At 45.1% G+C, this 25224-nt stretch overlaps 1 long non-coding RNA gene and 1 pseudogene across 1 annotated transcript; one reads left to right on the forward strand and one right to left on the reverse strand.

Annotated features, from left to right (window-relative positions):
* Positions 1-1077: 1077 nt before the first annotated feature.
* On the forward strand, positions 1078-2873 carry LOC121838342 (annotated as a pseudogene).
* Positions 2874-3125: 252 nt separating this feature from the next.
* Positions 3126-15869, reverse strand: LOC121838343. Its single transcript, XR_006078468.1, has 3 exons — positions 15788-15869; positions 13989-14259; positions 3126-3688 (listed from the first exon to the last, which is right to left on the reverse strand). It is a non-coding gene; the product is annotated as an uncharacterized LOC121838343 (long non-coding RNA).
* Positions 15870-25224: the final 9355 nt, after the last annotated feature.

Below are 25224 nucleotides of genomic sequence, written 5' to 3' on the forward strand. Positions count from 1 at the left end.
TACCGTTTCTTCGCGTCGCCATTATGCGCTCGTGGTTTTGCGCCTCTTATTTTGTTTGCACAACGCTGGCTTGGACGTCATAGCCCCATCTGTTCTTCTGCCTCCGTAATCTGTCATTAAAAAGTGCTCAAAGTCCTCGACCATACTCATTTTTCGGACTGCTCTATTATTCGGACGCTTTTCGGTCCCTGCGAAGTCCGAATAATTGGTCCGAATAACCTAAAATGCAGATATATTCTTGTCCCGTTGCCACCAAAGGCGAGCAGTCTTCGGTGCCTACCGCGAGGGAGGTCTTGGATGCCATCCATGTATTGCGCCGGGCCGCCGGCTCCCAGGACGACGACAGCGCTCTAAACGCTTTGGTGTCCTTTGAGCGCTGCGTGCTGGCTTCGCTTGCGCGAAAGACACAAGGCAAGCTTACGGACTTCTTTTCCACTAAATAAATGACGTGGTGAGTTCGTCCACGTGGATTTTTCATTTTCGCTTTCTTTCCACGTGTCCTTTACGAGTTTTTCCGCGAAAACTGCATGCAACGAAATCCTCCATATAACGAATTATTGCAAACTTTTATCAGTTTCAACATATCCAGGTTTAACTGTACACCTTTCGAGAGTAGCTTATGTATTCGACCTACTGGGAACATTAAATTTGCACGAGGAGAACGACTTTGGGATGATAATTTCCTCACGGATGCCATTTTTCTCCTATTATCTAGTTAAAAAATGTTTATATAATTAAACTCTACTGTGTGCTGTTTTTTTGTCTTATAATATAAAATAAACAAATTCATTATGACTAAACATATGATAACTTCGACCGCACTCAGCAACAGTCCTATCTAGGGACGTAGTATAGGGAAGAGGAGCAAAGCAGCAGTAAGGGCAAATGCAAAGGCAAGAAGACAAACTTGTCGAAACGTATGACGACAGTTAAGAGGAGGGAGAACGTGGAACTACCTTACCGTTTGTACACCTACAAGGTTTTCAAGAAGTTAGACAAGAATGCGGGTCTTAGTAAACAAAGTGCCAAAGCAGTGAATTACTTTATTGCAAGAGGCTACATCCTTTCAAAAATGTAATGCAATTTCTTCTTCCTATGGAAAACGTGATAGATTTAAAGTTACTCAACAAACTCCTTGTGAATGATGGCAATGAGCTGACCGCGAGCACAGCTGATAGCATACACGATTCGAACGTCCGCACTGCGGCACTTTTGAGAGATAAATTTAATGTAAATGATCCCTTAGACCACAAACTTTAAGCTGTTATAGCTAGTAAGATATCTTGAAGAATGGCAAGCACTTACTGGTCCATGTACAATTGCGATGAAATGGACCCTTTTCAAGAAGAGACCTGGTGTACCATGGAGTTGTTACTGAATTTAGAATTTACAAAAGTTAAGCACGTGTTCTACAGTCTGCCGAGTTACCTTCACTCGGTATTTAAAGACATTGTAATTTTTAAAAGGGGGGAGAAGAATGAATTTCGATAATTACGTATCGTATCGAATGTCCTTGTTCAAACACTACAAAATTGCCGTAAACAGTTCGGTGGTACGCGAATTGCGGGGCTTAAACGCCGTAATGGAATTGACAAAGACTTTACGACCGGAAGACGTCCAAATAATTAAGAACGCACTCGCAGATGCGAAGGCGCCATTGGATTTATTCGAAATTATAGTAGCACCGTCGTCATTGAAATCGACCGTATTATCATTGTCGTCTTTATCAGTTGCCGTGCACTTATTCGACATCATGGTGGGAACTTTAACAAAGACTAAGGTGACTATTACGGATAATGTTTCGGAAAAGTTGATTCGTTGGTTTCACGATAAAGTAAAAAAGATTAAATCTTTGTTGAGAACTTCGTATGTGGATAGTGATTATGAGACTCTTTATGAGAGTTTGAAAAACGTATCTGATAATGCTACTTTCGATCAAATGATAGACACTACGAAAAATGATTATAGGGCAATGTTACCTCGTTACTGGTACGATCATGTTCGACCGACGACAGTTACGATAGCTGGATTGCTCTAGTGATTTTAGTACATTTTCACGATTACGACACTTCTGATGTACTTCGACCGTAAGATATCTAAAATGTGGTGATAAATGACGGGAGCGAGATCGAAGATATGGCGGCCTATTATTTGACACAAAGTTTCGCGCTGCGTGCTTTAAAATTATCCATTACGAGCGATCAAGCGTACATGTTAAAAGATATCTTTGATATCGTAACTATGCTTTCTACATCCGAGACATTACACATTCGTAGCGAAATACACGATACATCCGTTTATCCCAAATTATTGAGATTGTTATTAGAAATTATTTGTTATTACGGTTCGCAAGGAATATATTCTACCATGCGAAAGTTACGTCCGATCGAACGTGAGATCGATTTGAAATTACTAGAGTCTTTTCTCGATTTAGTCATCTATATTAAATTTATAGACTAAGGAACTATTGTAGGAAATAAACGTTTAAAAATCATCAACGATAATGTGAGGGAAGCAGTATCGATCGTTTTAGGCTTAAAAGATAAGACTTTAGAATACAAACTGCCATCACCGGCTGAAACAACAACAACAACAGAGGATGACGAAGAGCCGCCAGCATGGGCAAATTTATTTGCATGTGTTGGCGGACCTCTATTGGTTTGGTCGGCAATTGCCACCGGGTTTGTTATGTCTAGCAGAAATAATAAAAGTTAGACATAATAAAAAAAGATCCGTTTCACGGTTAAATTCGGAATGGCCAAGAGACTTACAATGTTGGAGGAATATCTCATATCAGATAAGGGTAAGGAATATGTAACCAAACTACCATATTATTGGACGACAGACGTCCGTGGATACGGTGGAACTGCACCGGTAAATTATGCACCTTGCATACTCATGAAAGCATACAATGCTTTTGGTGCAACAATTTATCAGACGAAAGCCAAAGAATTTGAAAAGCACATAGAAGATATTTACGCGCATGTTACATTACATATACCAAAGCTTAGTGTAAAGGATGTAACTGTGAACGATGTAGAGTATGATATAGCGCGAAATGTAGCCCTTAGAGCCCTTGGGTTGGCCATCGTGCCAGAGTTTAAAGAACAAGTGTACATGATAGAGGAAATACGTTACAATGTCTGGACACTCGAAAAGAATTGACCAAGTTAAGTAAGCAGATTGTGAAAACTTGCCCTCCTTGCACCTAAATAGCTCTAATGGCACGGAAATTTCTGATGAAAAACAAACTGCAAGTCGCACGAGCCTTGTCGCTTGCCACGGACGGACAGGCGAAAGCGGTGCGGGTAAACACGAGAAAAAAACATTGTGGCAGTCGATCTCCAAGACACCGCAACCATTGAGAAACTTCCGAGGACAACGGTGGTACAAAACATCAGAGTCTGGACCCACCTGCATGTTCCTCGGCGGGGAACCCAGGAAGTGGTCCGCCCTCGCTTCCCGGCCAAGAGTGCACACATCCAGGGGGCCAGGAGTCGGCTGCACCAATAACGGAGACCCGGGTTTTCAACGGGGGCAGAAAACTCCGTTTCGACAGTACACGACCCCAGCACGTTGAGCTCTGGGGGATGCGGCTGCCAGTGCTCGAGCCAAGGGCCAGGCCAACCCAGTGAGGAAGAATTAACCACCTGCGGGCAGTGTGCACCGATCGGGGGGCCTGTACTACCTGTAAAGGAAAACACGCAAAGGGTAAATGCCCAACATCACAGAACCCCACCTGCACCACCTGCGGACGCCCCCCCGACGCCTTCGACCGACGCTGCCCGGCGTACCGGCATGCAAGGACGACAGCAGAGATCGCGGCCCGGAACGGGGGTGACTGGAATGCAGCGTCCAGAGAGGCGAGTGGGCAGGAACAACGAGCGAGCGCTTGGAGCACGGGACCGCCGCAGAGTCTCCGAGGTTGGACGGGCGCGTCCGGCTTGCCGAGAGGTAGACTCGGCAAGAGCAGCGACACCGCCGATGAAGAAATTAATTAGGAATGCCATCAAGGCCTCAACTCTTCTTGCAATCAAGATTTAAGAGCAAGTTATTCACACCAGAAACACAGATTACAATAGTCAATATGTACACTGAAATAAAACCAGATCATAACCTTTATCTTGAATAAAGACAGATCAAAAATATTCATTAAACTCATTTGAGCCATCCTCTGGATCGGTAACACAATGGTCATGAATAATAAAACTTTGAGGTAGGTCATTTTTAGGAACATCTCCAGAACTTGGCTGGGTTGGACTTCATAAACTGAGATAAAACAGTATTAAAGCAATATTCTTTCGCTTCGGCCATTTTTTCAACCACATATTAAGAATTGGAAATGATTAATGTCATCTGGATTAGACCTCTAGTTCGTTTTCCAATTTCCAGTGATGTGATTGACCTAAGCCATTTTGGAACACATTTCGGAGCAACCAAAACAGTGTTTTGGAGCAGCAAGTGTGGCCTTTGGAGCAACCAAAACAGTGTTTTGGAGCAGCAAAAGCGGCTTTTGGAGCAGCCAAGACAGTGTTTTGGAGCAGCAAAAGTGGATCCTTCTAAAACCGTTATTATGTCTTTGTCCAGAAAGGTAGAAAAAATTAAATTTTGTTACCAGATTGGCAATGATCCTCTTCGAAGAGTCGAGTGCACGCGTGATCTTGGTGTATACATAGACTCTTCGTTATACTTTACTGTACATGTTAACAACTTTATAAATGGCTCTTTGCGTAAGCTGGGAGCAATTTCTAGAATCACATGCGAGTTCTCCACATCAACCTGTATTCTATGGTTATATTTCTCGTTAATTCGGACCAAGTTGGAGTTTTCCTCTGTAGTCTGGAATTGTATTAGTTCTACGAGCCAAGAGATGATTGAAAATGTTCAAAAGCGTTTTTTTCTAATTGTTTACGATCGTTACATTGGTCGTACTGTTTATTATTCTTATGCGAGACTCTTGGAACGATGCAAAATTCCTACTTTGAGTTCCAGACGGCGTGAGCGCGATCTTGGTTCCTGTATAAATGTTTTCATGGATGAAATGATTGCCCAGATCTCACATCTGCTATTAATATTCACGTTTCGAATCAAGTTTTGCACCGTTTCCTTTCTACTTTAATCACATTATCCAAACCAGTCCAATGACCCGTATCCAACACCATGACCAACACTTCTACAATACCCTCAAGGAAGCAGAGATTGATGTTTTTAACCTAAATTTCGTAGCTTTTAAGACTTTTGTAGCTAACCTGTGAACATTTTGTTGTACATCACTACCAAGGCGTTGGGCTGTTAATGAGCACAGAAAATAAACAAATGTTTATTTTCTGTGCTCTTTTCTGTGCTTTTTTTTTTTTTTGGACTCGCTTTGCCGGGTTTTGATAATTCGGACTGGTTCGATATTTCGGACCTAAAGGAGGAACCGTGACATGCCCCATAAAATAGTGCATATTCACGACCAATGTTTCGGACAGCTTAAAGTCCAAAAGTTTGATTTGACACCATTTTGACACCATCGAGAAGCGGCCATTTTGAATGCTATGTTGGCTGCAAATGGATTGGCTTTGTTTGGCAGTGCTACTTGAGTACTCATGAGTCCTACCACTAGGTGACGCTATGTTAGCCATTTTTTTCCATTTAACTGCATGTCATCATCATCATCATGTTGCTTTGTTTCCTCCCATCGCACCTCCGCCCCACTTTCACGTCGCCATTTTGCACTTGTGGATTTGCGCCTCTCATCTCGTTCTGGCAACGCTGGCTTGTACATCATTGCACCATCTTTTCTTCTGCCACCGCAATGTGTCGCTAAGAAGCGCAGAAAGTCCTCGACCATAACGCTAGAAAAGAAAGCAGCAATTCTCGAGCTAACAGAAAGTTGATCCAACGCAAACGAAGGTGTAACCTAACCTAACCTAACCTCTACGGCTTTTTTAAGTACGCTTGGAAGTAATAAAGGCAAGTTTTTCAATCTGCTGATTTTTCAGACTGCTCTATTATTCGCACGTTTTTTCAGTCCCTGCGAAGTCCAATTAATCGGTCAGCAACTGTACCATAGGTTTCTGAAAATAGAGCCTCTAATATTTTCTGAGTGGCTTTCAGCTGTTTAAAATGAAAACCAGCACCGTTTATAGCACAACCCCAACGTGCTCGACATCGTATTGTATGTGTGACCCACGTGAAGTGCACAAGCAACGGACGTGCAGTTGTGCGGAGAAACAGGGCAACGAATTTCGTGTTTATCCTATTGTGCAACTCAATATTGAAGCAGCAGACTAGGATTACCTCAGTTATCGTATTCGAAGCGACAAGCAGGAGCAAGGTTAAAGTATGTCGAGCAGATCTACCGCTCACGCTGCTGGCCGGCAAGGTTTCGGATCGGACCGCGTTTCAGTTCTATAGTCACGATTTATCTTGCGGCAATGCGGTTCCAACTTCTAACGAAGAAGTATTAAAAGGAATCTTTTGCTCATTTGTTTTCAACTGGCTGACGTCCAGATCCAGGGCCGCAGGGCCTCAGGCAATCTGACGCTGAACGCCTTGACCTCACCTTGGCCGACTCGGACGACTGTACTTGGGCTCTGCCGACTCGGACGCGGGGATCAACTCTCCAAAAAATGTGAAAACAATTGGTTTTAAGAAATTTTTAAGTTTCGGCATGCTTGGGTCTTCTTTCGTGCAGTCACTAAGTTTCATGTTCAATATCGAACTCTAAATATCCTAAATGACTGTTTATATCAGTGCGGACAGCAAAGAAAATCTTCCGAATCACGAGAAATGCGCGTTTCCAAGCACAGCACCGCCGTAACGAAGCGAACGGGCGTGGCCATCTTGGTATCATTGGAAAGCACATTTCACAACCGCTCCACTCCCGTTGCCTGCCCTTTCCTCCGAAAAGAAACAAGCACGCAAAAAAGAAAATAACCGAGGCACGCGGGAACGGCCTTTCGGTCCTGTAATTGGCTCCCCGTTGTTATGTGCATCAGGGTGCTTCGTAATTGGCTACCGCATCCGTTGCCCCTAGCAACCGCTTCTGCCGCAAGCGTTGCACACTCGTTTTTCGCCTCCTCGGTGGCTGTTCCGAGGTTTCGGTACCGCAGAGTGTTTCTAAGCTTAAAGGTCGTACCGATTTTTTTTGTTTCTCTTGGTTTCGTTGAGGCTTAACTCGCAGTCATGGATCGACGTTCGTTCAAGAAGAAATACTGGACTACCCATTGCTTCGGCACTCGCAAGCGGAAGTCTTCGATGGTGAAACGTCTGAAAGCGGCAGAGCCCGCAACAGTGCGCGTTGTTGACGCGGCAATGGATGCCACCGCTGCTGCTGCCCCCGAGATTGTGCGCTCGGTGGCTGACTCCGCGGACATAGCCGCTATGCCAGAGACGAGACACACTCGACATGCAGCAACCGTACGATCCATGTTCATTTACAATCGCAATTCTTGTCGCCGTTATCATCCCGCGATCGCACAGCGGCAGTTCGCGATTAGCTGAGTTCTGCGTCTGCAACGGAACGTAAAATGCTCCTTACCGGCAATAATAAAGGAGTTGCGGCACCAGAGCCACCCGCTGGATCAGAGTCAGCCGATAAATTCATTCTAGTTAAAATCTCGGCGTTAAATGCGCTGCTAAAGAACACACCCTGCCAAGAGTGCTCGCGACCGGGCTTGACGATCGAGCAAGGCACAAGGCTTGGCCTAGCTGTCAAGATGATCCTTACGTGTTCCACATGCGGAGCCCTCAAGAGCCAGTGGTAATCACCACGTAAGGAAGAAGGCCTAGCTTTTGAAGCATCCTCCAGTCCACCCAAACCATCAAGGCAGTTGGGAAGGGTTCCACAGCCCTCACGGATTTTCGGTGATTCCCCATCGAGGATTGCATCATCAGACGTTCCAGGCCCACCTCAAGAAAAGTTTCAGACCTGCTTCAGAAGCAGCTGCAGCAAGTGGCTTTGGAGATGCTGTGGAAGCTGTGTGGAAGGTCTATAAGGAGATGGATGGCACATAAACAAAAAATGTGACTGTTGTTTATGATGGAAAGTGGATGACCCGCAGTGTAGTAAAAGTAGGAACTGCGATTGAATAATACACGGGTTTGGTGTTGGACTTTGCCATGCTATCAAACTTGTGCCTCGCATGCACGCTGGGTCAGAAAGAGCATGTGTGCCAGAAGAACAGTGATGCGAAGTCGGGCAAAATATTGATTGGGTAGTCTGCTGACACCATAATATATCGCCTGGCAAAAAATAAAAACTTTGGGGGGGGGGGGGGGTGTCAGTGTCCCCTTAAAGTACCCATAGGGCTTTACATAAGAGGAGGGGGGCAAGTACAACAATATTGAAAACAAAAAGCTTTGATTTGCTTTTGCACTATGTGATTGATCTGGGCTTCCCAGGTCATGTTTGATGTGAAAGGAACCTCAAGATATTTAGATGTATGCACATGTTAAAGAACTCTATCGAAGAGAGTGTAGTTAAAATCTGCGGGACTTTGCGTCCAGCAGATTTTAGACAGTTTAGACAGCATGTTTCAATTGTAATTAAGTCGTTCCAAAGTTCAATACAATCATGAATGCTAGATATTTTTCTATAAATCACGCAATCATCGGCATACAAACGGATGGTGGACTGGATAGTAGAGGACTTACAAAAGAAAAATTAGTGGGCCAAGCACGGTTCCCTATGGTACTCCTGATTTTACTTCCCGATGACATGAGGATTCGCACTCATAGCACTTTGCGAGCGGTCGACGAGGAAATTCGATATTCACTGTATGACAGATGGTTCCATTTGCAAAGCGCATAATTTAAGAAGTTGTTGATGTGGTACCTCATCAAATGCTTTTTGAAAGTCAATAAAAATTGCAAGGGTTTCAGCTTTAGAGTGAAGGTTCTGATGGAGGTCCGTGACAAATTCAGAGCTGTGTTTCGCAAGAATGATACCGCCGGAAACTATGCTAGTTTACAAAGAGCAAGTTGCTGACCGACAAATGATCCAAAATATTTGAGAAAATTACATGCTCTATCATCTTAGTAGGTACGCTTGTCAAAGAGATAGGTCCATAATTCGTCAACTCATTCCTTTGACCGCTCTTAAAAATTGGGGTGACTTTTGCTTATTTCTATTTGGCAGGGATTTCACAAGTACGTAAGGATTGCTGGAAAGGTAAACACAGACGAGAGGAAGCTTCATATTTGCAGAGCATAAACAGTTTCATTGAGATACTAACAGGGCCTAGAGCTGAATTTGGAAGATTTTCTATTAGTTCCTGAATACCAGTGGCACACAGTAATTGGAGCCATTTGAGTTTGTATACTACCTTCAAGTAAAATAACTCAGAAAACATTTCACTAAAGAAATTGCCAAATCGTTCACGCACGTCAACAGCCTCCAGCTTGTATCAGTTTGGTGGATTTCGTCGTACTTTGCAAATGCAATCAAAGAATGCGATATTTTAGCCTGTCGAAATTTTCTCTGCTTTTTATTGAAGGATTTTTTAATATGGTTTGAAAACCTTGATTTTTCAGCAGAGGTCCGAATATTTACGTTGGGAATGAGTTCATCGCACAACTCTAGCATCTGATCTTAACATAGTTTCCAATTTTCTTCAACTGTTCTAGAGTCAAAGTTTGCCCTGCATGCCCTTGAAAATCCTTCTAGGCTTTGACACATGTCCTGTACATTCGCCCTAGAGTAAATGTAGATACATTTGATCAGTAGACTGTGTTTTTGGATTGGGATAGCTGATTCGACGTTTATTGATACAGTCAAACCCACTTATAACGAACACGATCAGCAGTTTGTCATATCTGGACTTACCTTTAAAACATGTTATAAATAAGGATAATGAAGTGGGTATTAGTAGTTAGGTACAAAACGAGCGTATTGGTAACAGTAATTAAACATGAGGAAGACACATAGAAAGGGGAGACGGAAGTCTTCGTTGCCCCTCCCCCCTTTCTATGTATCTTCCTCATGTTTAATTGGTATTAGTAGTTTCACCCTGACAGCTCTTCATTTAAAGAAACCGTTCGCACAATTCCAATGCGCCCCCAATTCTAGTGTGCAGGCAGATTTAGCTTCCAGATAATCAAGGAAATTGCTGCCTATTCTGCCGCGCAGGTAAAATCAATGAAGATTTACCACATACCTCATTGAACAAATTTTATAAAACATTTCAACACAAAAATAAATGTCATACACTAGTCCGACGATGGTTCACTGTCCACACAGGTAATTAATACTTGCTTTCTAATTAATACTCGCATGTACGAGTGCGTGGCCGACGCCTCTGCAGGGCGTCTTTCAAACCCTCTGCGAGCTCGTCAGGTGGCTGGGATTGCGTGGCCACGCAGCGCTGCTCCGTTATCTTTTTCCGCCACTGGGATGCCCTTTAGTTTAAATAAAGCCTCCTAGTGGATTTTTTTTTTCCTCCAATCTCAAAACGACAGACACGAGTCCGTAGATGCGAGAGAATGTGCATGATACAGATACCAAAATGGCAAACGTAAGTGAACGGTCAAGATGGCGATAGGGCTAGCCACTTCATACCGAGCATTGAGTTTGCAGATATAGAAACAACGAACCCAGCATGGCGTGCGAATTGACTTCCTCCTTCCGGCACAAGCAGGCGACCCGGGAGGGAAATTTTGCTTTCGTAGTTTTGTTTCCTCCCCGAGGAAGCATGCCACGTGGCCGTGGAAATGACCTTGAGAGTCTCCCCCAAACGCCCAGAATGTAGCCCTTTTTCTTTTTGCGGTTGTTCTATCTGGACCAATCTTAATGAGTAGGGCCTTGAATTCATATATTTTCTGAAAGCTGGTCGTTATAAGCAATAAATCATTATATGTGGGATCTTCATAAGTGGGTTTGACTATACAATATCATTAAATGGTTCCATAATATTAACTGAAACTACGGAATCAGGTTTAGAAGTAAAGAAAAGATCCAAGTAAAATGAGTTCCAGGTTGGCTGGTCAACCACTAGAGAAAGAGAAAATGTGCTTATCATGCTGACGAAGTCGCGACTTTGTTTGAAAGGTTATACCATGTGTCAAAGGATACGAGATTCGTAAAAACCGGCCATGCTATCTGAGGATAGTTAAAGTCTCCTGTAATTAGAAAAATGTCACTTGGATAAGAATGTGTAAGGTTTTCAAAACACTCATAAAGTAAAAGTGAAAATGTGGACAGTAGGACTGTTAATCCTGACCCCTTCAAAACTTGACATTCTATCACGATTCAGAACGCGTAGACCATTTCTCACAGTGATTGACACTCCCCCTCCGCAACCCTGCAGGCAATATTATATAAGCAGGGGTGAGACAGGTGAAACAGGTTTTGGAGCAAGTTTTTTACCAGAAAAATCTGAATTTTGGAGCAGCTTAGAAGCAAAAAATTCTCGTTTCGGAGCAGCAGATTACGCATCTTGGAACTACTTCGTAGCAGAAAAGTCTACAGCTTGGCGCAGATTAGGAGCAGAAAATGTTACAACAGCTAATCAGCAATTTAAGTCATAAAAAATTTTGATTTAAATCACATAAATCTGATTTTTAGTTTTTAATCGTTATTTTTTTCCACCCTGGTTCCAATAAGTCATCAGCGCCGATACGCCCCAAGATAAAATATAACCCTAGTCCAATGTGCATAGATGAGGACAAGAAACACTGGCTTGCTGCAAGTGAGGTGGGCACCCAGGTACCTCAAGCTTCTACGAACTGGTGCCAAAGCGCAATAATGCAAAACTTATTAAAGCAGTGATTCGAGAGCATGAACAGGGAAGGCACGGTTTACTACAACCAGACATCGATCGGACGCTCATAGAAATCACGTGCAGATAGGAAAAAAAACTCCTCACCAGTGTGAGTCCCAAGAGAAACAGTGAATTGGCAGAAAAAGTATGAGCAGCACATGCACGCTAAATACGGGTGTGCGACCGATTCATTCGATTGCTCACACACTGGAAGCATGTGTGTGATAACCCAAATTACTCACGACGACTGCGCCGTCCATTTTGACGAGAAGATTACGGACACTAATGAACAATTACACAATGGAGGCCGCTCAATAGCACTTTTAAGAAAAGGTTTACTCTCAAAACGCAATCTTGGTAGCCTGTGTGTCGTACCTCCCGCGGCCAAACAGCGAGATGACAGCACACCTTGGTAGCCTGTGTGTCGTACCTCCCGCAACCAAACAGCGAGATGACAGCACACCGGTAGAATGCAGCCACAAATGACAGCGGAAAATAGGAAAATCGGGAAACGACCACGTGTCATAGGTAGAGAAGGGTACTAAAGCTGAAATCTTCGAACCCGGCGGTTGCTTGCGCCACCCTGTACTTGTGCCGTGTACTTTACTACGACGAGATTGAACGTTGCCAACCAAGCTCTCGTTTCCCGCTAAATCTAATGTCTCCGCAAACTTTCTTTTTAGTTACTTTGGCACAGTGTGGTGCAATTTCGACTGATTTTGCGGTTTTGGCGCAGAAAATTGGGTTTGTATCAAAATGGCGCAATTGGCGCAGATGTCACACCCCTGTATAAGTTGCTTAAGATATTTCGGTATCTGAGGTTAGCCAGGTTTCGCTGATTACAACCCTGTCTGCGGAGCATGAGTGGACAGCAGATAACAGGTTTTCCTGCTTTGAAAGAATGCTGCTTGCATTCGCAATAAAATTATTTAAAATAATTTGTGACTGCATGCTACCCAAAAAAGTGAATGTTTAAACCATTTGTCTGATTTAAATTATATTTACAGGGTTTGTTTCTGTTGAGAACATTTCTGCCAAGCTTTGTTAACCTGGGTGAAGTACGAAAAAAATTGCAAATGGTCAAAGATGAAAGTGGGTGTGTCTGCGTAGGAAAACATTGCTTTGAAATCGCTTATAAATTTGTTGTTTTCATCCAAGTCCAAGTTGGAATTACCTTGCTATTACATAACTTGGAATTAATCCAAGTTATGTAATAGCAAAACGATAGTTTTCCTAAAATAAAATTTATGCCAAAAAGTGGAATGGAGAAAACTGCGCTCAAAGTGTTCCAACCTTTCCTTCAGCATCGGTGGACCGAAAATAATTGATAAAAAATTAACTATGCAGTGTAAACTAATGAAACTTTCTGGGACTACTCTCTAGATGTTGGTGGATGTAAATATGACATTTTTCAAAATAAACCTTTTTTTTTTTTTTGCAGAAATTGTTTTCTTCTGGGTAGTGTCCCCCGTTAAGGTAGTTGTGGGTGAAGGTTGCTTTTGTGGGGAGGATAACTTGTTTTGCTCGAGCTACGCAGGAACCTGCTTTACACATCCAACCCTTGGGCCGAAGATATACCGCGAGGTTGCAATATTCAGTTGGTCATGATGCAATTTAAACTCGCGGCCTTGTGCTTTCGCAATCCATTAAAGTTCTCTCCGTGCCTTGCAAATTTCTTCGCAACGCTCAACCGAAAGTTTGTGCCCTTCAGTTTGAATGCTTTCGAAAGCAATAGTTCCTTATGTTTAAATGACTTAAATTTTACGATAACAGGCCTGGGCGATGGAGAGTTATCTCTGAAAAGGCCGATTCGGTACGCCCGTTCGATCGAAGGGGAGAGGATCTTTACACGAAAGCTATTTTCACAAAAGCGTATCATTTTTTTTTCGGACTGTTTCCAAGTCTCATTCCGAATATCGGGCATGTCAAATAAAAGCAAGTTGTTTCGTCGGGAATGATTTTCAAGTGCGGCACATCTTTGCGCGATTTTTTTCTTCATAGAAGAATTTTTAACTGTAAGTTTGGAGACTGCAGCAACATTTTCATTTACTGTCTTCACGTTTGTAATTTTGAAATCGATATCGTCGATTTTGGACTCAAGGGAGGCCAAAACTGAATTGGTGTTTTTTGGTTGTCTTATATGGCTCTTATTTCGAACGCGCCGAAAGCATACACTTATACGAACGAATAGGGTGAGCATGATACCGCAACATATTGGTACGATGGTGAGAAAGAACCAACCTGGGAATGAACGGGATGTTTGTAGGACATTGCAGCGGCGGTGGTGCCGTGCCCAAGTTGCTCGGACGGTAGTGACAGCTTTTGAAGGGATCCTCCAAGTAGGCTTTGTTTGCGTACCAGCGGTTGCCGGACTTGCGGCGGGGAAACAGCTGATGTTGACGAAGGCGGTCCAAAGTGGTGAAAAAGTTCCAGGATTTCCTCAAAATGTTGATGCAAGGGTGCGAACCAAAGTAGCGGTCCCGGCAAAAGAGCAGACGACAGTCGTAGCAACCTGGGAATGAACGGGACGTTTGCAGGACATAGCAGCGGCGGTGGCGCCGTGCCCAAGGCGGTCGGACGGTAGTCATGATACAGCAAAGTCAACGAGGGCATTACAAAACGTTCTATCACGACAACCAAAGGTCCCCTTTGATCTTCCTGCCTTTTCTACTCAGCTGCTCAAAAACTCGCGCGTCTATCACAAAGAAAAAGCCCGCCAAAATCTGCACAAAGACCGACCCTAGTCGTTCTCATGGTCCGCCAGGCCGCTTAGGCTAAACTAAATCCCCTGCCTTGCCGCTAATTAAATCTACCGCTATTATACACCTTTCCAAAAAACGCTCCTAGGCCGCCGCCATGTTGCTGATGCTGATGCGGCTGGTGCGACTCTCGCGCCCTCTATCAGCTAGAAATTTTCTGCCACTCTCTGGGACTGTGAAGACCCGCTGAGCGCGGTTCTCTACGTACGTTTTTGCGGTTTTGCATTCGAAGTTTTCTCGCCTCTCTTGAAAGTTTCCGCTTATTTTTTTATGCATGCTGCGTACCCTTTTTGTGCTGTCTTCCATTGTGAGAAATAAGGCTGGTAAGTGCCTGCCATTCAAGCTTTTCTGCTCGACATTCACGGGAAAGGTGAAGGACGTTGAATGGCCCTCGACGCGATTTTGCGAACATTGTTCTCCCCCCTCCCAGAGATAATCCGCGTAGAATCCTCAGTTATCTCCAAAAATACTTGTCCGGGTTGGGGTGAGAAATGGGTCAGTCGCGTTTGTTTCTTTGCCTTGGTGCGGTTGTGAAAAAAGGAAGCTCTCCCCGAAACGTGCCCCAAAACGAAGTCATCTGGGATTCCGTGCGATCGTCAAGATGTGACTGTCGTCGACTGTGACTGTGCTATTTGAGATCTTTCTCAAATAAATTCTTTTCGGATAACGCTGCATCGTGTGGTACGTACGATATATTGTTCGAATGTGAACACTTCCTCAATTGTATGTCCGTGTCCTGTCCATCGGTAAACACGTTATTTGTGAGTGTGAAAAATGCATGCCTTTCGGACCTCTTCTGTTGCAATTTATTTTTGACAGCAAAACGCTTTGTCGTTTCACATGCGGCGAATCCCGCTGCGCCGTCAAAACTTATCGTAAGAAAAAAAAAAAAAAAAAAAGTCGCATTCGTTCTGTCGCGCGCATACCCAACAAAAATAGTTAAGTTTTTTTTGTTGCTTTTTTTGTTTTTTCAAATGTGGTACAATGCTTTCTCAATGTTCTCGGGAAAATACATGTACCATGAAACACAAAATATCGCTGGAAAAGACGAGAATTTAGCCGCCAGCAGCGTTTGAAACTGCGCCTACGCAGGCTGCGCCTGCTGAAATCACAGTCCCCTTGGTTAGGGTTAGGAGGGACGCCGGTGAGAGTCTAGTCTCAAACTCAGTGACTGGGCTCGAAAACGGTTTGTTGCCCCTGGGGTCGAGTGTTTTTTGGAAAGGTGTATACCATGTACGCTTTACACAACAAAAATACAAAGAAAGAAAGTACAGTACTTACCTTCGCAAGTTCACCACAACTCCGAACCCACGTCGCCACGTGGGCCACGTCCGGCTCTCTCAGAATCAAAAAACCAACCAACAAAGGAGACACAGTCAACCTCCGGACACAGAGCGAGTTGCGTGGCTCGAACACGGATGGCGCCACCATAGAGGTGTACAGCAGCGCTCGCGTGGTCGGAGGCGCTCATTACTAAAAACTAAACAAAACAATAATGAACCAAACCTCATTCAACTTTAGTTATGACTGCATATTATTTTACTAAATACAAATTACGTATTCCTAAAAATATAATGTTTTTTTTTAAGTTTCTGTCAACATCACACTCTCGAAATTTTGCTTTTTTTTTTGTTTTTTGCGTTTCTAAAACGAAACCGCTGCCTGCGCGCATGCGCGCTTGCGCTCTGCGCGTTCTGAAATCGGTGGACCGTTGTGGAGGCGTCCGTGTGTCTGCTGGGTCTGCTCGGTGCTTTTGCGCTTTCGCTCGCCTTCGGAGCGTCAAGCTTCGGCGCCTCGATCATTGCATTGTGCGAGACTCGCACTTTCGGACAAGTGGAAAGCTTTTCGTGTCTTTGAACCACCTCATTTGTGCGGTTACGCAAAGTCGTGCCCAAGCGGCGTCGGGGACAAGAAGCACCCCTTCGCTCGGATCCCAACTGACGACGGTGAGTTTTTCCTAAGCTGATCTTCCAGCCACAAATTGCGCCATTTGAGGGTTTTGTACTCTTCAAGGTAATTGAATATATCGTTTCATTTTTAAAATTTACAAAATGTCACCGTGATTTCATTGCGATGATTTCATTGCGTGATTTCATTTCGGCGAGCGTTCTTAGCACGGTTTTGTGGATGAAAACCGTCCTGCAAATATTTTATGATCTGTAGACTGTTGGCGAAATATCACCTCCTCTACCTCTCGTCGATCTCGTTCACAGCAGTGTCGATCCTGTCGAGTAGTTGTAGTCGCTATATAAATATTCTTCTCCCAGTTTTATAATATTTCAGAGTTCATCTTTTAATATCTGCCCGTTTTTATTAAGAGTAAAGCTATACGCACTCCGGAGTGCGCTTCGGACGGAAATGGCTATACGCACTCCGCTTTTCTCGTATAAAAAGAGTGGACACAACGAATTTCCTGAGCGGTGCCATGGCGTAGTGGTTAGGGTGTCCGCTTCATACGCAAGTAGACGCGGGTTCGATCCGCGGTGGGCCTACTTTGTTTTTTCTTTTTTCTTTTTTTTTCATACATTTTGTTTTGTTGAGGCATTTCGCGATATTTACGACATTTACTTTTTTTGCAATGAACAGTAAAAAAAAAAAAAAAAAATCGAATGTTGTCGAGAAACTTTGCAGAACTAAATGGTATCGGACTCCCTTTCCGGAGGTGCGATCGGGGACAGCGGGGCTTGGATTGCCGGCTGGACGCCGCGAAGCGGCGTGTACTGGTTACGCTTAGTAATTAGCAGCCGATACTGTCGCCGCGAAGCGGCGTGAACGCAGGCGGGGGGCTGTGTTAACGAGCGCCCCAGTGATTCACGCGCCGTTCGAAAAGGGTGGCCCGAGTGGCATGATCTCTCGGAGGAGTGCGTATAGCCATTTCCGCGCGAAGCGCACTCCGGAGTGCGTATAGCTTTACTCTTTTATTAATGTATCTCGTGTAGATTCTTTTACAGCCCTGCGACTAGTTTTGTCACGTTTTATTTCTTTCAGAAATAAGTAGAAAGCTGGATAGTAAAATAATTTAATTTTTAAAGACACTTTCAAAATTTTGAAGGGCGGAATGCAGACAACTAGCTTGATCGCGAGATGTGCTACCCGTCCTTCCATGTGTAATTCTTTCGAAAGTTTTTACACCTCCCAACGCACTCCCCTCAAAACAATTAAAACTCGCGTTAGGCTTTTTTTTTTTTTTTTCGTTTGTTGCAAAATAGCATCGTTTGCATTTTTTTTTTTTTTTTTTTGTATTTATACAGATTTTCAAGGCATGAAAATCACTCCAACAAGCCTCAGGGACAGGGAACCCCAATAGACGAAAGGTATGTCCGTGGTAACTTTTTTGTGAAGTGCCCTTGATTGCTGGCCAACCTATCCAGCTGAATATGTAACCATCAGCATGCTAGGTTCCGCCGTAGTGATCTATGCAGTCTAATCTACGATCAACTGTAATGTAAAACGAGAGTGGCTGGGGCAAAGAGAATTACAACAAAAACAAAAGGATAGTAGGAGCAGCCCTCTGCAATATTTCATAGCCCTTTTTCTCTTCTGCAAGTGTATGTGTTATGACGAGACAAACTAATGTGTTCTTACATTGTCCTGTGCAGATCCTGGAGGATAGAGAACACACATACAGCAAAAATGAGAAAGAGCAATGAAGTGGCTGGTCCATCCCATGGGCATCATAGGATCTCGGTGGCCACACCAAGAAAACCTGGTTCAACTCGTGGTTCAACTTGACGGTGCAAGCGACAGGTATCGGAAGCTCATCAAGAGGCCAAGAGAAATGAGAAATACCAAAGTGGTCTACAGAGAGCTAGGTCTACACATTATTAAGTCTCTAAAGATTTTGGTTCAAGTCTGTAAGTAAACAACGAATAAGTTTGCCCGAATTACAATTCATTGTGTTAACTGTTTATTTGCATGGACCAGTCAGGATGACACGAGCTTTCAACTAGGCATGAAATCTTTTGGCTGTGCTTCTTGAGACCCTCGAAAGACTGTTGTCCAGTGCGTCAGCAGGTTGCTCCTTGCTCGATTTTTATGGAGCCTGATCATAGACTAACAGAAGCCTCTGAGCATCCACTTTGTTTAGACACGTTGTTAGCCTGCTGGTGGCCAACAACCTCTAGGCAGTTTTCTTTTTAGGGTGGGAGGGCGAGGGGGGAAATATCTGTTGCTTCGAACCAGTGATTCCAGGACCTTTGGCAGCTAGAATTCAAACTACGTATTTGGAGAGTTTCACTCTTTAAAATCTCAAGTTTTGGTGGACAATATCTGACCCACTAAAATTTTGCATTATTGTCTTATTACACAGGTTGAAGAATTGGTGTTTTATTGTAGTATACGTTCAGGTTGGTATTTGAGATTCCACAACCTATAACAATTTAAATATCTTTTTAGACATACCTCACCGCAGGCACGTAGCCAGGATTTTGTTTCAGGGGGGTGTGCCACTCATGACAGAATGCTGTATGAGGGGGAGGGGGGAGAGGAGGTCCTAGCAAAATGGAAGATTTCGGGGGGGGGGGGGGGGGGGGCAGGCCCCATGGGCATCCCCCCTGGCTACGTGCCTGCCTCACCAATAGGGCTGTTTGCATACAATTCTCCGGCAAGGCTGCATATTTACTTGACACTGGGTTTGCTTCTATGTAACACATATCAGAAATTATGATTGTTGTGTTTTCATGTCACGGAAACAGACATTTCTGTTTGCTGTTATAGTATTTTCTCTCTAATATAAACATCTCCAGTTTCCAAAACAATTCTCCATCATGTTGGTCATCCATAATCTTGAATCACTGCCAAGATCGCAAAGAATAAACAATGAAGGTGGTATGTTGTTTATTTTTGTCATCTGCAACTAGGAAAGGAAAAGAACTGCAACTGATTCAGGCTGGAAACCCCTGAAAATTGTAACCATTGAGTCACCATTGTCATATCTGACAATGGTGCAGCTCTGGGGAAATTCTGTAACCTATTCTTTTTTGAAAATGATTATGATGATTAAAAAGTGTGACAGGACAACGGACACAGGAGGAGACACAGACACAGAGCTGTGTCTCCTTCTGTGTCCGTTGTCCTGTCGCGCTTTTTAATCATTATGAATCACCAACTCGCCCAACTTTCTACCCTCGTCATTCTTTTTTTGCCTCACCAATATATTTCCCCCCCCACCGCCCATTTTTTTGCGTTTGTCTTTACAGAGACCACAATAAAAAGATAAAAAACATGTATTTATCCATTTCGCTCCCAAGCTAGCTGTCCATAGTACGTACTTCGGGCTTCTTTATTTAATGTGACAAGTTAGATTTGTATGGGGACACATATCAGTGCCCGAAAATATGACATTTATAGCGGCGTGACCGAAACGATCAACCATGTTAGCGAGACAATCACATGACTATTGTGTTTTTCAATCGCGAAGACCGATATTCTCGCGCCATAGTTGCGTCTGAGGTGTACGAAACTATAAGCAGTCACTTGGCGAACTAAAACAGTAACAGTTGGTGCGCGCCGATAGCCTTTTAAAGTGAAAAAGCTATGTCATGTTCGCGCTAACAGTGTTGCACATTGTGTCTTCACTGTAGCACCTCTTGCTAACGTAAATACTGCGCTCATTATTAATTTGTTTTCCGCATAGCAACGCTTGTATAAAGTGACAGTGTGAATTGTTTTTCCTTGTCATGCAAATGACTGAATAAATGCGTCAAAGAGTGCGAAAAATGCTGCATCTGTTTCGATTCCCTGGAAGACGCCGACGACAAATGACGGACTGTCAACTGCTGGACACAAGGTAGGCAAGCAGAACTTCAGCGATGACCGGATCGGTGGCCGCGAGAGGGCGCAACGTGTAGTAGGCCTGCTGCCGGAGTGCGGAGCGCAGGCAGCGGTAACAGATTATATCGTCTACTTCCGTAGGCTGCATGGTACCCTATGGAGGTGCCACTGTCGTCTTTCGCAACTACTTCCACGGGCTTTCGAAGGAATTTTCAGCACTAGCCTTTATTGCATTCGCTGTTACTACGTAGGGTCTTGAAACAGGACTGTAGGAATAGGTAGAAAAATGTATCCACTCACTAGCTCTGGTAGTAACCACAGTGCATAAATTCGTCTACTTCCGTAGGCTGCATGGTACCCTATGGAGGTGCCACTGTCGTCTTTCGCAACTACTTCCACGGGCTTTCGAAGGAATTTTCAGCACTAGCCTTTATTGCATTCGCTGTTACTACGTAGGGTCTTCAAACAAGACTGTACGAATAGGTTGAAAAATGTATCCACTCACTAGCTCTGGTAGTAACCACAGTGCATAAATTCTTATTTATCCACTGAGAACCAGCTATATTGATATGTGTGGGCACCAGGGCACACAGATAAATTTTTAATTATACACTGGGCACCAGATGAGATTAATGAGGTGCACCCAAGGATTCCGGAGGCAATGGTACTTGCTTTTCTCAAGAGCTCGGTAGAGGGGGGCTCCCAAGCTCCCCCTTAGTCGGCGCCTGTGGCGTTTTGTACCTCTACATTCTCCAACGTGAGGTCATGATCTTGATGAGCTTCGACATCTTCAGGATAAATGACTCATTATCTTCCGCTGGGCCATATACGACCCTTCAATTTTCTTTCGGTAAAAAAAAGAGGCCTCTTGGCACCTCCTCATTAAAGAGACGGAGTGCTGGGCCAACCCTCATCTTTTTAAAGCTGTTAGGAAAAAAAAATAATTTGCTGATGTGAGGCCATAACCTTTAACGTCACATTTTCACAGTCGCTTCTCCAAGCCTTTCTAATGCAGTCAGCGTGCACAGGGCCCTTCGGTGTGTCCAAACCAGTGTCTATAAAACCGATTTAGCAGATACTTTAGAGTGCAAAAACTCCGGAAAAAATGTAGAGGACGACCGTCATGACTGCCTGCATTACATGAAGCAGAGTCTCCCTGTCACTCTTTTTAATGTTGCGGGACGACGACTGACGCCGATCGAACTCGAGAGGGGCACGAAAACGGGAACGGGCCTCTTTGCAGGACCGGTAGCCACTGTTGCAACCCGGCACGGGCCCCAGGAATTGAGGTTAGGGAGGGAGGGAGGGAGGGGGGGGGGGGGGGGGGGGGTTCGGGGGGCATTGAGAATATGAGTCGCTGCGAATTAAAGGAGTACTTTCGGAAAAACAAGGGGGGAGTACACCCCCGTGAGGGGTGTAGGGAAATCACTGCCCCGACATAAAACACATCCTGTCTCTGTTGTCCCGCCATTTTTACGTCTCGCAAGTGGGCTCATTTTCGTCTTCTGCGCATGAGAAAGGAAGTAGCGGTGACGTCAGAACGCCGAGTCCTGATTGGCTGATCGCGACCCTCTATTGAGCGTCGTCTGCTCCTTTGCAACGTCGTCTGCTCGCAACATCGTCTGCGTCTGTCTTACCTTTCCTGCGACTTTCGGAGCGAACTCGACTTATAACTCGAGCGGTACGTTGTTTTCGTCTAACAACTAGCAGACGCGCATCCGCATCAAGGAGGGAAGTCAAAGGACTCACTGGCGAGGTGTCCCGGGGCGCCGAGGTTTGTTTGCTTAGTGTCCGCAAGTTTCCTCCCAAATACTTTTTACCTCCATTCGTGTGCGGCGAGACCCCTCACTCTTTAACGGCGCCGGCGGGTTGGCGCAGTTAACGTCGTCTGCTTTACGTCTGCTAGTCAAAGCGATGGCTGCTTTACCTTTCCTGCGTCTGTCGGAGATTCGCCGCTTTTTCACCGGCGAGAGTCACCGTTGCCTCGGGAAACAAGGAGATAACAAGAGGAAGAAATTGACCTCTTAATCTTGGTATAACACGGGAAGGGTTCACAAGGGTCGCGCGGGCATATTCCATTCAGCACGTCAGCCGGTCGTGGGCAGACGGTCGCCGAGTCGCGGAGTGCCTGCTAGGCCTAACTGCCCAGCTCGTTTGGTCGCGTTCGGTGGAATCGTCGCCGTTGGAGCTTTTCCCCGGTGTCTGTGGATCCAGCGTTCTTGTTCGTCGTGCTCTGTTTCAAGTAATTTTTACTTTTTTTTTGCTGCTTGAAGTCAGGACGCGTGAGAAGCTCACGTAGAAAAATAAACGCCCGTGGGTCGTCGCGACCGCGACGCTGTCGGCCATGCTGACTTGATCGTAAGAAGTGCGTAAGACAGCTTCGGAGCTGTCGTAGGATTTTGCCGTAACCTGCGCAAAACTTACGAAAATTTCGTTTCGTGAATACGAATTTGTTCTTAAGTTTTGTCTTACGCACATTTTTGGCGTAAGATCGTTTCGTGAATCTGGCCTCTGCACTTCCGAAAGTAGCAGGAAACGTAAGACAGACGCAGACGACGTTGCGAGCAGACGACGTTGCAAAGAAGCAGACGACGCTCAGATAGGGGGGCTCGATCAGCCAATCAGGGCTCGGCGTTCTGACGTCACCGCTACCCCCTGCGCAAGGAGCAGACGAACTTGCCCTCCGCATTACTTCGCGATGATTCTGAGCCGGCGGCACCGGCTTCCGAAGGAACTTTCCAAACTCGTAACTGCCTTAAATTCCGTCGCAATCACGACGGGGACGCTGTCCGCCGTGCTGTTCGTCGCCATTGCTGCCCGATGCTCCTGCGGCGGCTACCGCCAGGTCGCGGCGAACAATAGGCGACCGCCGCGACACGGCCGGCTTGCTCGCTTCCTATACATTGCCCTCGCCGTGAAGAGTGCGTCCGGAAGAATCAGGTACTACTTCGGCGTCTTGTTTATTCTCGTATGTAAGATAATATGCCGTCGGCTGGCAGCCGCGGGGCCGCGGCCTAAGATCCTCCGCAAGACGAGGACCGGCGACAACAGGTATTTTATCACCGCGTTCCACTTCACCACGCGCTTGTCGCGCGCCCCGTGCCTAACAAGTCGACCGAGCACGTCCTTCGATTTATAGAACTCGTACTCTCATTCAGTGCGCCGCGAGCCGTCATCACCGACAACGACAGGGTCCTAAACTCTCGTTCGGCTTCGCGGTACTTCGCCGACAGCCACATTCAGAGCATCCCTAACAGTACTTTACACTCCCGAAGCAAACGGCTTTGTCGAACGCGCCAGCGGAAAAATCCTTCCATGTCTGCGCGAAAGAACGTCAACGGCGACATCGACCATATTGGAGCGATTATCTCCAGGCAACCAGGTTTCAAGTGAACCAGCAGCCGTACGCCGGACTCCAGACATCACCGTTGGAACTTCTGTTCAACTTTGTCCCACGTCGACCAATGGAATTTTCCCCGCTCCCCGACGAGGTCGGTGACGTCCGCGCGAACTGCGACGCTGCAAACGCGAACCACCGCTTACCTTCACGGCATGAAGCGTTCCTACGATGCAAAACATCGACCAGCTCCATACAGCGTCAGGGACAGGGTATGGTACACGAACGGCCTTCCTACCTCGAAACTTGGCCTGCTTTTTTCCACGGACACTTAAGTTATCACCAACGTGAACACTCAAACCTACACCATTTCCAGGTTTACCCCGCAAGGCACACCGATTGCCGCCAAGCTGCCGCACGATAGCTCTTTTTTTTATTTTTTTTTCACGAACAATTTGAAGCGATTGAAGTCCGATATCAACCAACTCGCCTTGCATCGCAGCAGATCCTCCGATTACAAGCGCATCACGCCGACGCCGCCCTCCACGATGGCTAGACGCATAACAGAGGATCATGACAACATTAACAAAATGTGCGAGGGCGCGAGGATTTTGAGCTCGGGAGTGTAAGTAAATACGCTGGCGGCAAAGACCCATAAGGAGAGCCTCCCCGACTCGACCGGATGGGAGCTCGACTTCGACCCCCGAATCCCGATGGTGGATCCCGGCGTGGAAACGAGAAGGACCCCTAGAAACACGATGTGACACGAACAAGCCAGGCGTGTGGATCAAAATAAAATACGTTTGAAAGAAGCCTGAAAACAGACGCGAATATAGCCCTCTTGTATCAAATTATTTCACAAAGTTTTCATTAAATCGTTTTACGGTCTACAAAACCGTTCAGTCCGTTATAACACTTTAAAAACACTGGCGAGCTGGTGAAGAACTCCCATAGTAACGGGAGACACGAAACGATAAAAATAACCCACAAGACAAGTCTCAAACACAGCTTTTATACCCGTTTTCACGTCAAGAACTCTAGTAAAGAGTCCGACTCCTCGCGATCCATTACTAATTTCCACCTTTATGTGGAGAGTTAAGATATATGTAGCTGGATTCTACTATATATGTTATCAAGACGTACACGTTCCAGCGCCAAAATCATCGTTTTTTTCTTCGACAACCAAATCTCGTAAGACTTTGCGTCGCGTACACGAACATCTTTGTTTCATGCATGTGCTCTCCCCCTCTGCAATGCCTTCGGGCCCTGAGGGTAGTTTAATAAATAAATAAATAAATAAATGCTCGAAACTTTCTTTCTTTCTTGAAAAAACAGGTATAGTTTATTTGAACAAGGAACGCTCTTATATTTACGTCTAGACCCTCACCACCAAAAAGGAACTCTTTAGAAAAAAAGGGTATCACCACACACCCTTTTGTCCCATATAAAGCACCCAAAAACTTTAGTTTGACGCACAGCGCACAGACGGCCATACATTTTACAGGGGGCTTGATAACGGAGCGATATAAGTGAATAAATAGCTAAAGTACGTATCAAAGACCACAGAAAGAAAGCACTGAGGTTTTGCAGTAGGGCCAAAAAAAACCTC

The sequence above is a fragment of the Ixodes scapularis genome, unplaced genomic scaffold (genome assembly GCF_016920785.2).
Source record: "Ixodes scapularis isolate PalLabHiFi unplaced genomic scaffold, ASM1692078v2 PGA_scaffold6__148_contigs__length_123643588, whole genome shotgun sequence".
NCBI classification, from domain to species: domain Eukaryota; kingdom Metazoa; phylum Arthropoda; class Arachnida; order Ixodida; family Ixodidae; genus Ixodes; species Ixodes scapularis.